Source organism: Hibiscus syriacus, unplaced genomic scaffold, assembly GCF_006381635.1.
Source record: "Hibiscus syriacus cultivar Baekdansim isolate YM2019G1 unplaced genomic scaffold, ASM638163v2 tig00110156_pilon, whole genome shotgun sequence".
In the NCBI taxonomy this organism is placed as follows: domain Eukaryota; kingdom Viridiplantae; phylum Streptophyta; class Magnoliopsida; order Malvales; family Malvaceae; genus Hibiscus; species Hibiscus syriacus.
The window spans coordinates 3,343,965-3,356,715 of record NW_024062606.1 but is presented as its reverse complement, the minus strand read 5'-3'; the positions used below and the strand labels follow the sequence as shown (position 1 = coordinate 3,356,715).

Here is a 12,751-nt window from a genome sequence, read left to right as displayed (position 1 = left end):
ATGGAGAAGATGAAGACGAAGCTTCACGCTCATCTACTTAATCTTCTCGTCGTCGTCTTCATCGATCTTTTGTCGTGTCGAGATGTTCCTGCGGTTATCATCTTCGGGGACTCGGTTTTTGACGCCGGGAACAATCATCTCAACAAAAACTGCAGCGTGCAGGCGGATTTCCCACCTTATGGCTCCGCATTTTCCCACCATGTTCCTACTGGCAGGTTCACTAATGGCAGAACGGTTGCTGATTTCCTTTGTGAGCTAGCTCCCTACTTAATTCAGTTGATTTCCTCTATCCTTTGTTTAGTTATTTTGATTGATTAAAAATGGATTGCATGCATGCAGCACAATTCATCGGCATCGGAATGCAACAACCGTATTTGGAGGCTCAGATGGCGGTGATGAATGGCAGTACGAAAGCTTACCCATCGAACGGAATCAACTTTGCTAGCGCCGGCAGCGGTGTTCTGCCCGGAACCAATTAAGACTTGGTTTGTTACACATTCTTCGTTCTTATTTAGGCTTGTATATCGAATTAAGCGACAATTAAATAAGTTTTCGAATGAAATATTGTTCTTATTCATGGCATGCAACAGGGAGTGACATCAATCCAAGAACAACTACGACAATTCCAAACATTAGTGGATCAGAAGGAGATAAACAAAAGTGTAGTAGAGAGATCTCTTTTCTTCTTGGAATCAGGGTCCAATGACATATTCAATTACTTCATCCCATTTGACCCCCCAACACTAGATCCGGACGCCTACGTGCAAGCCATGATCAAAGAAGTAAGCAACCTAATCGACCAAATTTACAATACCGGCGCTCGTAGAATCGCCATATTTTCACTAGGCCCGGAGGGTGCGTTCCGGCAAGAACCCTCTTACCTGGTGTCCCTACCGATCGCTGCTACGGAAAGATGAATGCCATGGTTAAGAAATACAACAAGGCATTGGAGAAATTGGTAAACAATATCCCGACAAGACACACCGGTGCCACCGCTGTCTACGGTGCAGTTTATGATACCGTCCAGCACTTCCGAGCAATTCCAACTCATTATGGTACATGAAAGTCACTTAACGAAACCCAATTTTTGAGAGACCAGTGGTCAAACCCTGATAGGTTGTATGAATGTGCAGGTTTCTCGGATGTTAATAGTGCTTGTTGTGGAAATGGACCGCTTGGAGGGCAGCTGCAATGCGGCAAAGAAGGATATAAAATTTGTCAAAATCCTGAAGGGTACTTGTTCTGGGATTACTTCCATCCAACACAACATACCGACAAGCTTATCTCCAAGGCTTTATGGGGTGGAAACAAATCTCGGATTAGGCCTATTAATCTCAAGACTCTAGCCAGTCTTACCCAAATTCATTAAGTGATTACCTAGTGCCACTTGAAACATGTATTTATCTTGGTTCGATTTTGCCCACCTTCATAGATGAGAAGAATAACGATCTACTATAAACATATAGGTCACAAAGGATTCAATACATAATATCTCATATATCTTAAAATTGAGTCTCTATATCAAAATTTGGTGTATCCCGAATCACTATTACAACAAGAAAAATGTGCATTTGCCTGATAAATCCCCAGCAACAGCTACGTGGGTAAAGCAAAGTGCTCGTCAACTAAAGCAGTAGCATGCCCTAACTGAAATGAAAATGAAAGACAAACTTAAATGTTTGATTACCAACAAAGATCATGTATTTATCAATTGAGCAGATGTGCATGCCTAACATAACAACCATGACAATGGCTCAAAAGGGTTTTTGATTGGGAGAGATCTTTTGGTAATTGAATAGAGGGTTTTGAAATTATATATGAAATACCATTAAAAAATTGGATGAAAAGAGGTGGTTATAGTTGTGATAAAGAAGCAAACACCTAAATAAATAAGGGAAAATGATGTATTCCGGGGACGGAGCGTAAAAATTTATGTCAAGGGGAGCGAACTTAAAATTTTATATTAAAAATTTTAAAATACCATTAAAAATGGATGAAAAGAGGTGGTTATAGTTGTGATAAAGCAAACACCTAAATAAATAAGGGAAATGATGTATTCCGGGGACGGAGCGTAAAAATTTATGTCAAGGGGAGCGAACTTAAAATTTTATATTAAAAATTTTAGGGAATACGGATTATAAAATTTTAAGGATGGGAAATTAGTTAATCAATAGAAAATACAAAAAAAAAATCTAAAATATAAAAAAAATTAAAATTTTAGAGGATGCGACCACACCTTAACACCCCTCAATTCACCCCTGATAACTTCATGATCTTTCCAAATGGGATGCAAAATTTTGGTAATTTTGTAAAGCTCTCTTCCCCATATACACAAAATCACCATATCAATTAGCTTCAATTGCAAGCGATTCATATAATCATGCACCTCTCTAACCGCAACCAGCCCTTGCCATTTCATGTACCTTTCCTAGTTTCATTATGTTATGTATCTTTGTTCCATCATTTTATTACGCTTGTATATTCAAGTTGATCTAGGCAAGTATAATATACTCGAGATGATAATATTTTTTAAAAAAATTAAATAAAAATAACAAGAATATATATAATTATTTCGATAAAATCTTAAAAATAAGTTAAATCGTTACATCTATTATACGTACACATATAAATACAATTATATAATTATAACCAAAATAAATTTGAACCCAATAGAAGCCTAGCTGAAATATATATAAGATGTATAAATATGTCCCATTGTTGATTCTTACCCACGAAATCGTTTACCGTCAAACTATCATGATGCAATCAAACGGCCCACATCATCCAGCGACGTTTAATCTTCATTCCCATATAATTTAGGGTAAAGTGTACAATGGTCCCTGGATGATGGTTTTCTGAGTCTCTTGACTATTAAAAGTTATAAAATAGTCATTTGATTATAGAATGTTACTTTTGAGTCCCTCAACTATTAAAAGTTATAAAAAGGTCCCCAACTATGTTCCAAATTTTTCTTTTTTGTTGAAAATTTATGGTAATTTGAGTTAGGCATTAATCTACTAACTGAGATATGATAAATTGATCCCAGAATCTCAAACGACTATCAGGTCATAGTCAATATGTTAAGTCCAACTTAGATTGTCATCAATTTTGAATGAAAATGATAAATTTGGAACATATGAATAGTCGAGTGACTATTTTAGAACTTTTAACAGTAAAAGGATTATTTTGCAAGTTTTAATAGTCGATAGACTTAATAATTATTATCCTATAGTCCATAGACCATTTGTGTATTTACCTATAATTTATCAATTATAGTTTAGATTAATTAAATGACTTAAATACCTTAAAGAAATGCTAAAGAATATGAGAATCGATTTGGTAGAGAAACTATAACTACATGACAAAAGGGTAATTCTGTTTAGACGGTTTCAGAAAACGAACTTTCTCTTTCCCTTTTTCCCTCCAATTCCCTCTTGCTATAAACCCAGTGTCCTTCGTCGTCCATTTCTCAAGTTCTCACCGCCATCCAAACAGAGTAATAAAAAATTTCTCACATTCTCTCTCTTCCGCTGATCGGAAGAAAAATCGGAAGTGTTACGGTTAAGGTTCAGGTGAGCGTCAAATTTTCTGGTTCGATCGATAATTTTTGATTCATATACTGTTTGTAATCTTTATGTTATTCATTTGCAGATGCAAACCACAATTTTTCACCGTCTATGGCGACCTCGGAGGCAATCAGCCGAAAGATCACCAGAGCGATGGAGTTTACTCTTCCTCCACCACGACCTCATCCTCCACTTCCGCCGCCTCCACGTTCTCGCTCTACAATCCTCGCATCCTCATGCAGCAGCATCAAGATATGGTCAACCGCCACAATCTCTGCCTCACTCGTCTCCGTGAAGCTGCAAGGGAAGCGGAGGAACTCCGTCAAGAATTCCTCGTTTCGATCTGTCAACCGAGACCTCAACAAGCAACTCAGCGCGCTGATCCAAGCCTCTGTTCAGAACCATTTCTCGTCGTCTGATTACGACACCTCGCCGTTTGAGTTGGCGAACGCGTTGCAAGGACTTTGTCTCGGTGGTAACACTGTAGGAGGCGATATTTCTGATGAGAGTCCGACAAGCGTGATGGAAGGTGCGGGGGACGTGGAGCGGGTTATGTTGCCTAAGAGCATTTCCGTTAGGTCTAATGGTTTCTGAAGACGATGAATCAAGCTGGAGCGAGTCATCGTGGTAAAACTCGTGGAACCTACTCGGACTGGAAATACCTCTCAACTCAGTGGAGCGGTGAGCTTATTTTTCCTTTTCTTTTAATCTTTCTATTCTGTTTGATGCAAATTCGTTATTGCAATTAGTATATCTTTTGTTTCATATTTATGGATTTATATTTAATAAGTGAATACATATGAATATGATAACACATCGTCCAAAATAAAATTGGCTGAATTTATTTTATTAAATAAAATTTAATTGATGTGTTATATGATTTATTGAAATATAGTAAAAAATTAGCTGTTTAATAGTAATAGCAATAATAGTTTCCTCTTTGTTTTTCTTTCATTTTTGAATGCCTTCTTTGGCTTGGCAATGAAGCAATAAACCAACTAAAACTCAAGTATGTTAGATGCGAGCATTATTATATATAAGATAAGACTGAGATTCACATTTTCTGCCATTTAGAAATTAGATTCTTTTACTTCCGGCGTAACTGAAATCTAGTGAAATAGTCCCAAACTTGTTACCCTTACAAGAAATCTGTTTAGAAGTTTAAGATTTGTGTATTGTTGTATCTATTATCAACAATGGCCTTGTTGCCACCAGCCGTAAATTGGGAAGGGGAATGATTAGTGTGTATAGTAAATACGAGCAGTAATAGGTTTGCATTTGATTCTTGTGGTTCTCCTGTGCTTAAAGTAGAAGCGCTAGCTAATCAATTTAAGTGAATGTGCAGCAGAAGGTGTACGTTCAGGGAGGGAAGGAGGAGGAAGAGCCGCTTGAATTGGAGGTCTACAACCAAGGCATGTTCAAAACTGAACTCTGCAACAAATGGCAAGAGACCGGTGCCTGTCCCTATGGCGATCACTGCCAATTCGCTCACGGCATCAAAGAGCTGCGCCCCGTAATCCGCCACCCTCGCTACAAGACTGAGGTTTGCAGGATGGTCCTAGCTGGTGATGCCTGTCCCTACGGGCATCGATGCCATTTTCGCCATGCACTTACGGAGCAGGAGAGTTCATGGACCACCTCAAGACCAGGACCAGGTAAATCATGGGAGATCATCATATAACACGGTTGCTTGCTGTAGATCAATGTCCATGGTCATAATCCTGAACCCCTTGGTTAAGTATTGTATAATGTAGGAAGTTTACAGGTATGGTGGACGTATATTCGATTGAGTAATTAGGGTCACAAAAATAAGAAATAATAATAATGGAAAAGAAAAGTTAGTAGATGGAGATTGGAAGAGGTTTTGTGGTCCCGGAAGGTCGGAGATTTGTTGCGGTTATTAGAGGTATTCGTTTTCTCTCTCTCTTTAGTATCATTGTTTCTTCAAGAATGACATTAAAGGTCCTTACCTGGGATGTTTGGTGCTTGAACCAAACCAACATGGAACAAAATGTAAAGAGAAACATTAACAGTGATGATGTTCTTCATTCTGGCAATTTAACAATCTTCTGTTTGGACTTTGGAGCCTTATGATATTGGTGTCTTTCGTCTCTTAGAACTTTGATTTATAATTATGCGTATGGTATGATTGTATCGTACGAAAACAACATTGAATATGATAAAATAAATTGCACAAATATGCCATTACAAAAGAAATATTTTTTATAAATGTATAATACTTTAATATACTTATAAATATTAAATCATTAAATGAAATAATATGTAGTATCAGATTTAACAAAACTCTAAAAAAAATGTAAAACTCTTCTTTTAAGGGCAATCTATGTGATATATGTACTTGGTGACATCGCGTAAAAGCATACGATGTAAGCTTTTAAAGTTATCTCTATTATCTCTCTTAGCATTCATATCAGTTGCTTGGTCAGTCCACGGAATAATGGAATTTTGAATTAAAGCCTTATACATACACATTCTTATTTGCGCAATAACATAGGTTTGATTATATATATATATATTCACTAACACGCATTCTTATTTCCACACCGATAACGTTTTTAGGGTAAATTATGTGTTTAGTATCTAAATTTTTAAAAAAATTTATAACTATACTTAAAGTTTAATTTTTATTTCGTTTTAGTATCATTATTCAAAATTTAACATTAATTTTTGAAAAAAGTTGATGTACTAAATGTATTAAGTTTTTAAGAGTGAGGTACCAAAATGAAATAAAAAATAAATTAAGTAAATTTTGAAAAATGGAAAGTTTAAGGGTCTTTTCAATTTGTCTTTTGATGATTTGAGAAATGATGAAGAGATGCGAGCTATACGTGCAGAATAATTATTTCGTACATTTCCTATATGAAAAATTATTTTTTTTTATAAAAAAATTATAGATATTTTTTGGTCAAAAACTATAGATATTGAGAATAAAAACGAGTGAAAAATGAGATTACAATAAACAAGAAAATATAAAATTTATGTAAAAAAACTTTAAAAGATAAAATTACAATTGAATAAGAAAAATATATTATCGAAATTACAAAAGATTTACGATTAATGATAGTTTAATTAATAATCCTAATAGATGTTATATATATAAGGCTAATTGATTGATGAGAAAGAGAATTAAGATTGCAAAGAGTTTTATTCTATATAAACTTTTATTTTGAATCATACATCAATAATAGTAGGGGTGAACGTTCGATCGAGTCAAGCAAAACAAAATTTATTTATTCGAGTTGACGAGTCCTATTTTATAACTCGGAGTTGACTTAAAATTTTTTCGAGTCGAATCAAGTTTATAAAATTCGAGTCCAGTTGAATTTTTGAGTTTGTGTTTAAATTAATTACAATATTTATAATATTATGATATTATTAATTAAATGATTTTTTATGATCATATAATATATATATATATAACAATACATTCTTATTTGATTTTTTATTAAAAAAATACAATACATATATATTTCTTTCATATGTGAAATACATATATCATACAGAATTAAATGACTCAGCTTAAACTTAAAAATTCATCCATTAATTACTAAAAATTTTGAGTTTTTCGAGTTGTATTTTACAACTCGATTTTAATTTAAAACTTTTTCGAGTAGAGTCGAGTTTATGAAGTTACAACTCAAAGTTATTTTGAGTTAAGATTTTTGGAGTCGAATAAAATAATCAAATTTTTAAATCGAGTCGAATTTTGATCACTCCTAAATAATAGTATATACTCTTATGAGAAAATAACCTCAGTGACCAAAAATGCCTTATAATATACGATTTTAACCAACTTTTTTTGGATTTGCCAAAATGACCAACTAAATCGCAATGCGATCGATAATTCGCAACGCGATCTCTGGTATCGCAAATCATTTCCAGATTCGCAACGCGATTCTGACTATCGCATTGCGATTTCCCAAATTCGCGTTGCGATTTTCCTAAATCGCAATGCGAATACGTAAATCGCAATGCGATAGTCAGAATCGCAATGCGATTTACGTAATCGCATTGCGATTTTCCTAATTCGCATTGCGATTTACATAGCGCCATTCGTATTAACGCGTATTTTTTTTTCAAATTCCAAACACGAATATATTAATATATCGGAAACTGAACCATCCACAGTATATCCCGTAATCGTAACTCATAACCTAAAACCTAAAATCACAACTCAGTCCCATCTCCATCTCTCACTCTCTACGGCAAAATCCATCCCCATCTCCGAAGATTTCCGTCCCCATCTCCGGCGAAATCCCTCACAACCATTCACGGTCAGAAATCCCTCACAATCATTCAAAAATGGAAAATCAACCTCCGAGGGTTAGTTTTTTTTAATTATTTTTTATTTTGAAATTTTTGCATTATTTTAGGTTTTTCATATTGAAATTGATGATAAGTTTACTGGTAATTTCAATAATAGATTAACCATTTCACTTAGATTTCTTATTAAATTCATTCGATTGCTGCCAATACTGCTAAACTGTTTAGTCTTTAACCCTGTGAAGTTAGTATTTGTCTTTGTTTTGCCTTTTGGTTGAAGTAATGCAGAAGAAGAATAGTTTCTAAACTTAAAATCGCAACATGAAAATGAAAATCGCAACACGAAAATGACTATCGCAACGAGAGAGATAAAAATCGCAATGAGAGAATCGCAACGCGAAATGAAAATTGCAACGATATAATCGCAACGCGAAACCAAAATCTCATTGCGATTTTCATTTCGCGTTGCGATTTTAATTTCTCGTTGCGATTTTCATTTCGCGTTGCGATAGTCATTTCCGCGTTGCGATTTTCATTCTCTCGTTGCGATTTTCATTTCAACCAAAAGACAAAACAGTGTTGCAAATTTTAGTTTCAAGAATAAACTACTATTTATGTTTATTGTTTTTGGTATATCTTCACAGTGTAGTTTTTGGTATATCTAACTTGGTATGTTTATTGTTTTTGTAGAAATTTTTTTCGGCTTCATTGACATTAAAGAATAAAGTTAGCCTAGCCACTACAATTGCTTCGAAGCTTTCACCTGCACAAAGAAAATTGTTTGAGGAAAACCTGCTTCGGGCCATGGCTGAGAGTACATCATCCGGGTGGAGATGCTAATTTGACCTATTTGTGGCTTCAGACCATGACTAGCGATCTACCCGACAGTATACAACGTGGTGAGGAAGAGATATGGTTTCATTTTCCACCGGCGTATACTTGTTTTGGGCGAAGGTTTCTGCTTAATCACTGGTCTACGATTCGGACACGATGATGTAGGCCGGTACACTCGTCATATCACCTGCCCATCATGGTTATCCAGGTTTTTCCTGATGATCAATAAAGAAGCCGAACTTACATGTCGACGACCTGAAGAAATTGTTTAATAAAGATGGTTTTACTCGGATGAATGACGTCGATGTTGTCCGAGTATGCCTTCTAGTACTTTTGTATGCCAGCTTTTTAGGCAGAGAGGCCAGACAACCTATTTCTCAGGAGCTAATATTATTGGTAGAGGACCTAAATGCATGGAATCTGTTTCCGTGGGGTTCGTATATATGGAAAGCTACCTGGACTAAGTTGTCGTATGCCTTTGATGACCGCAAAAGTTTGCGTGGCGATGGGTCGAAATACACTTTGTCAGGTTTGTTTGGGCCTTTAGGTAGAATTTCTATATAATGTTTTCAAATTATAATTAATTATTTAACAATTACTAATGTTTGTTATTATTGTTTGTAGATTTGGATATTCGAGGCTTTCCCCATCATACGGACATATGCATTAAAACTTCAAATGATATTCCTAGAGCTATTTCCTGGAAGGAAACGTCTTTGGATTGGGAAGACTTAATACCATATACAACAATAAATAATGTAAGTTAACACAAATACAATCATATATAAACAAGTTATTTATAGTAGACGTTTAACTTTGTTTGAGTTTTTTATATTTTTAGGAGGCCAACACTCCATTAATGAGACTGACACCTACGGAGGCTGAGCTTGCCACTGATTGGTGGCAAGCTAGTCAGCGTTTTCTTGATGGCACGAATGATGAACAACCTCCACTTCCTCCACTTCGAGAGCCATCACCTCACCCAGAGCCATCACATGATCGACCCGACTATACACCTCTACAACGAGAGTCATCACCTATCCCGTCACATTATCGAGCCTCTTCTCCACCATCACCTCATGATAGGCGACCGACAAAGATGCCACGACTTCTATCTCCCTGTTCTCCACCTCCCCTCCACGGATGAGTCAAGGGAGTTACGTGATGAGGTCAATGCCTTGCGTGAGGAGATCGGTACTCTACGCGATAACGATGGTGCATGGCGTGTGGAGGTGTCTACTTTACGTGGTGAGGTTGCCGCTCTACGTGAGATGGTAGTATCGTTGCAGAATGAGGTTCATACTCTACGCAACGAGGTAAGTAAATTTATTCGGTTGCTGCCAATACTGCTAAACTGTTTATTAACACTGCGAAGTTAGTATTTGTCTTTTGTTGTCTTTTGGTTGAAGTAAATTTATTCGGTTGTTGCCAATTCTGCTAAACTGTGTATTCTTTAACACTGTGAAGTTAGTATTTGTCTTTGTTTTGTCTTTTGGTTGAAAGTAAATTTGTTCGGTTGATGCCAATTCTGCTAAACTGTGTATTCTTTAACACTGTGAAGTTAGTATTTGTCTTTGTTTTGTCTTTTGGTTGAAAGTAAATTTGTTCGGTTGCTGCCAATTCTGCTAAACTGTGTATTCTTTAACAATGTGAAGTTAGTATTTGTCTTTGTTTTGTCCTTTGGTTGAAAGTAAATTTGTTCGTTTGCTGCCAATTCTGCTAAACTGTGTATTCTTTAATACTCTAAAGTTAGTATTTGTCTTTGTTTTATCTTTTGGTTGAAGTAATGCAATCCATTCAAGTTTCAATTTGTAGAAGAAGAAGAAATAGTTTATTCTTGAAACTATATTTTAGGAACACTGTTTTGTCTTTTGGTTGAAATGAAAATCGCAACGAGAGAATGAAAATCGCAACGCGAAACGAAAATCGCAACGCGAAACTATAATCGCGTTGCGATTTTCATTCCGCATTGCGATTCTCTCATTGCGATTTTCATTTCGCGTTGCAATTCTCTCGTTGCGATTTTCGTTTCGCGTTACGATAGTCATTTTTCACGTTGCGATTTTAAGTTCCAGAAACTATTCTGCAAATTGAAACTTGAATGAATTGCATTACTTCAACCAATAGACAAAGACAAATACTAAGTTGACAGTGTTGCAAGTTTGAAACATATTTGTCTTTGTTATCTGATGCATTTTGTGAACTATGATAGAATAATGACTTGGGTGAATTCAATGCAAGTTTGAAACACATTTGTCTTTGTTTTCATTGTTTAAATATCATATCTGTTTATTTACTGATTTTTGTATTTAATTATTTAGCGGCCCGATAAGGTGGATGCTTTACGTCGGGTTTTTCTTGCACGACAGAGTTCACGCATCAGACGGCGTGCACGTGCTATTAAGTCTCCGTACACCCCAATAGTGCGAAGACACCGCAAGAAGAAGCCCGACTCGCCTATCATCCCTCAAGAGTCCACTCCTATCATTGAAGAGGCCCCTATCATTCCTCGAGAGTCCCCTCCCACCGTTCAAGAGGCCACTGCCATCGTTGAAGAGGTCCCTCCCACCATTCAAGAGCCCGATTCACATGGCGTCATATGTAAGATTCTTGAGAAACCCTCTGACGTGCCAGACATGATGGATGATAGTTGGCTCTCGTATGAGTTACCAGCCAGTACTATTCTGATATCTGAAATGGAGAGGAGACAACTACCGGACACAATTATGGATAACACCCTTTGGGCTAAGACCGCGGTTGATTTTTATCTACATGAGGGCCAGGGTTTCAACTGACATATACAAGCTCAATGATATATATTTGTTGCTTGATCGGTCTTGGTGGGGCGTATTATAGGGTCGAAGACAATGGCTATTTCGATGGAGGGGTAAGTCTTATATTTTTCTTATATTTCAATTTGATTATTTTTTTTTTAATTTATGTAAGTTACTAATATATGTATTTTTTTGTAAAACAACATATCGATGCTGGTGTCACGTCTTCTAATAATTAGGAAACTTAAGGAAAATAAAAGAAATATACTATACAATTATGCCGACGTCTTTTAACGCCGTTCACTTGAAGAATCAACGAGAATCATTTGCGTTGGGCAATGGACAAGCTAAACTTTATCCTGCATGGTGGGAGGTCGATAAGGTTAGTATTTATTTTAGATTGAGTTTAAAGGTATTCATAAATAAGTGCGCAAATGAATAAATTATTACTTATGATTGCATGTGTTTATCCATGTTTGGAACTAAACATTGGCTTCTCGTCGAGCTTCAGCTCCCATCCCTTAAGGCTTAATAGCAATAGTATAGACAGCATGATAAATTATATATCATTGGCTAATTTAAGAGATATTATTAAGGGATGGAGCTCTCATTTGGCTAAATTCTTGGATGCGATAAATTATTGGACTCGTTCTGGAAATAAGAAGCCAAAGAAGCTCAATATTACAGTTAGCAGAGACGAGACCGCACCACAACAAACGAATGGACCCAGAGGGATTGTGGTCCTCTCGTATGCTTGGCGTTGGAGCGTTTGATCACAGGAAGTATAAAGTATCTACCTCCCACCGATAGAGATAGAGTTGCAGTAGGCTTGTGGTTTCGGCATTATATGGCTAGATCGATATATACGAGACGTTGTCTACCTGCATCCGCGTTATAAAAATATCCATAAACAATTGGTAAGTTTATAGGCTTTTGGTTTGAAAATGTTTGGTTAAGTACCTAGAATTCAATAATTTGTTGTTTGTAGGTTTTAGATGTGTAGAAAGTGTTTGAGCAATGTTTGGTTTCTGCAGGTTAATCTCAGAAGTGAGCTGTGTGAAAATGATGTATGGCTGCAAAAGTTGATTCAATAGTAGATGAGGAAATAAGAATTATTGCTTATTTTTTTGATTGTTTAATTGATTTGTAAAATATGATTTGTAAAAGTTGATTTGTTTAATTGATGTGAACATAATTCTTATTTGTGCTTGTTTAATTGATTGAAATGTAATGGTTGATTTTGTTGATTTCAATCTGCATTATGTTGAAGGCAAAAATGACTATCGCAATGCG

At 35.9% G+C, this 12,751-nt stretch overlaps 2 pseudogenes; both read left to right on the top strand.

The window, feature by feature from the left end:
• On the top strand, window positions 1–1,369 carry LOC120215829 (annotated as a pseudogene).
• Window positions 1,370–3,358: 1,989 nt separating this feature from the next.
• LOC120215827 lies at window positions 3,359–5,247 on the top strand (annotated as a pseudogene).
• The last annotated feature ends 7,504 nt before the right edge of the window (window positions 5,248–12,751 follow it).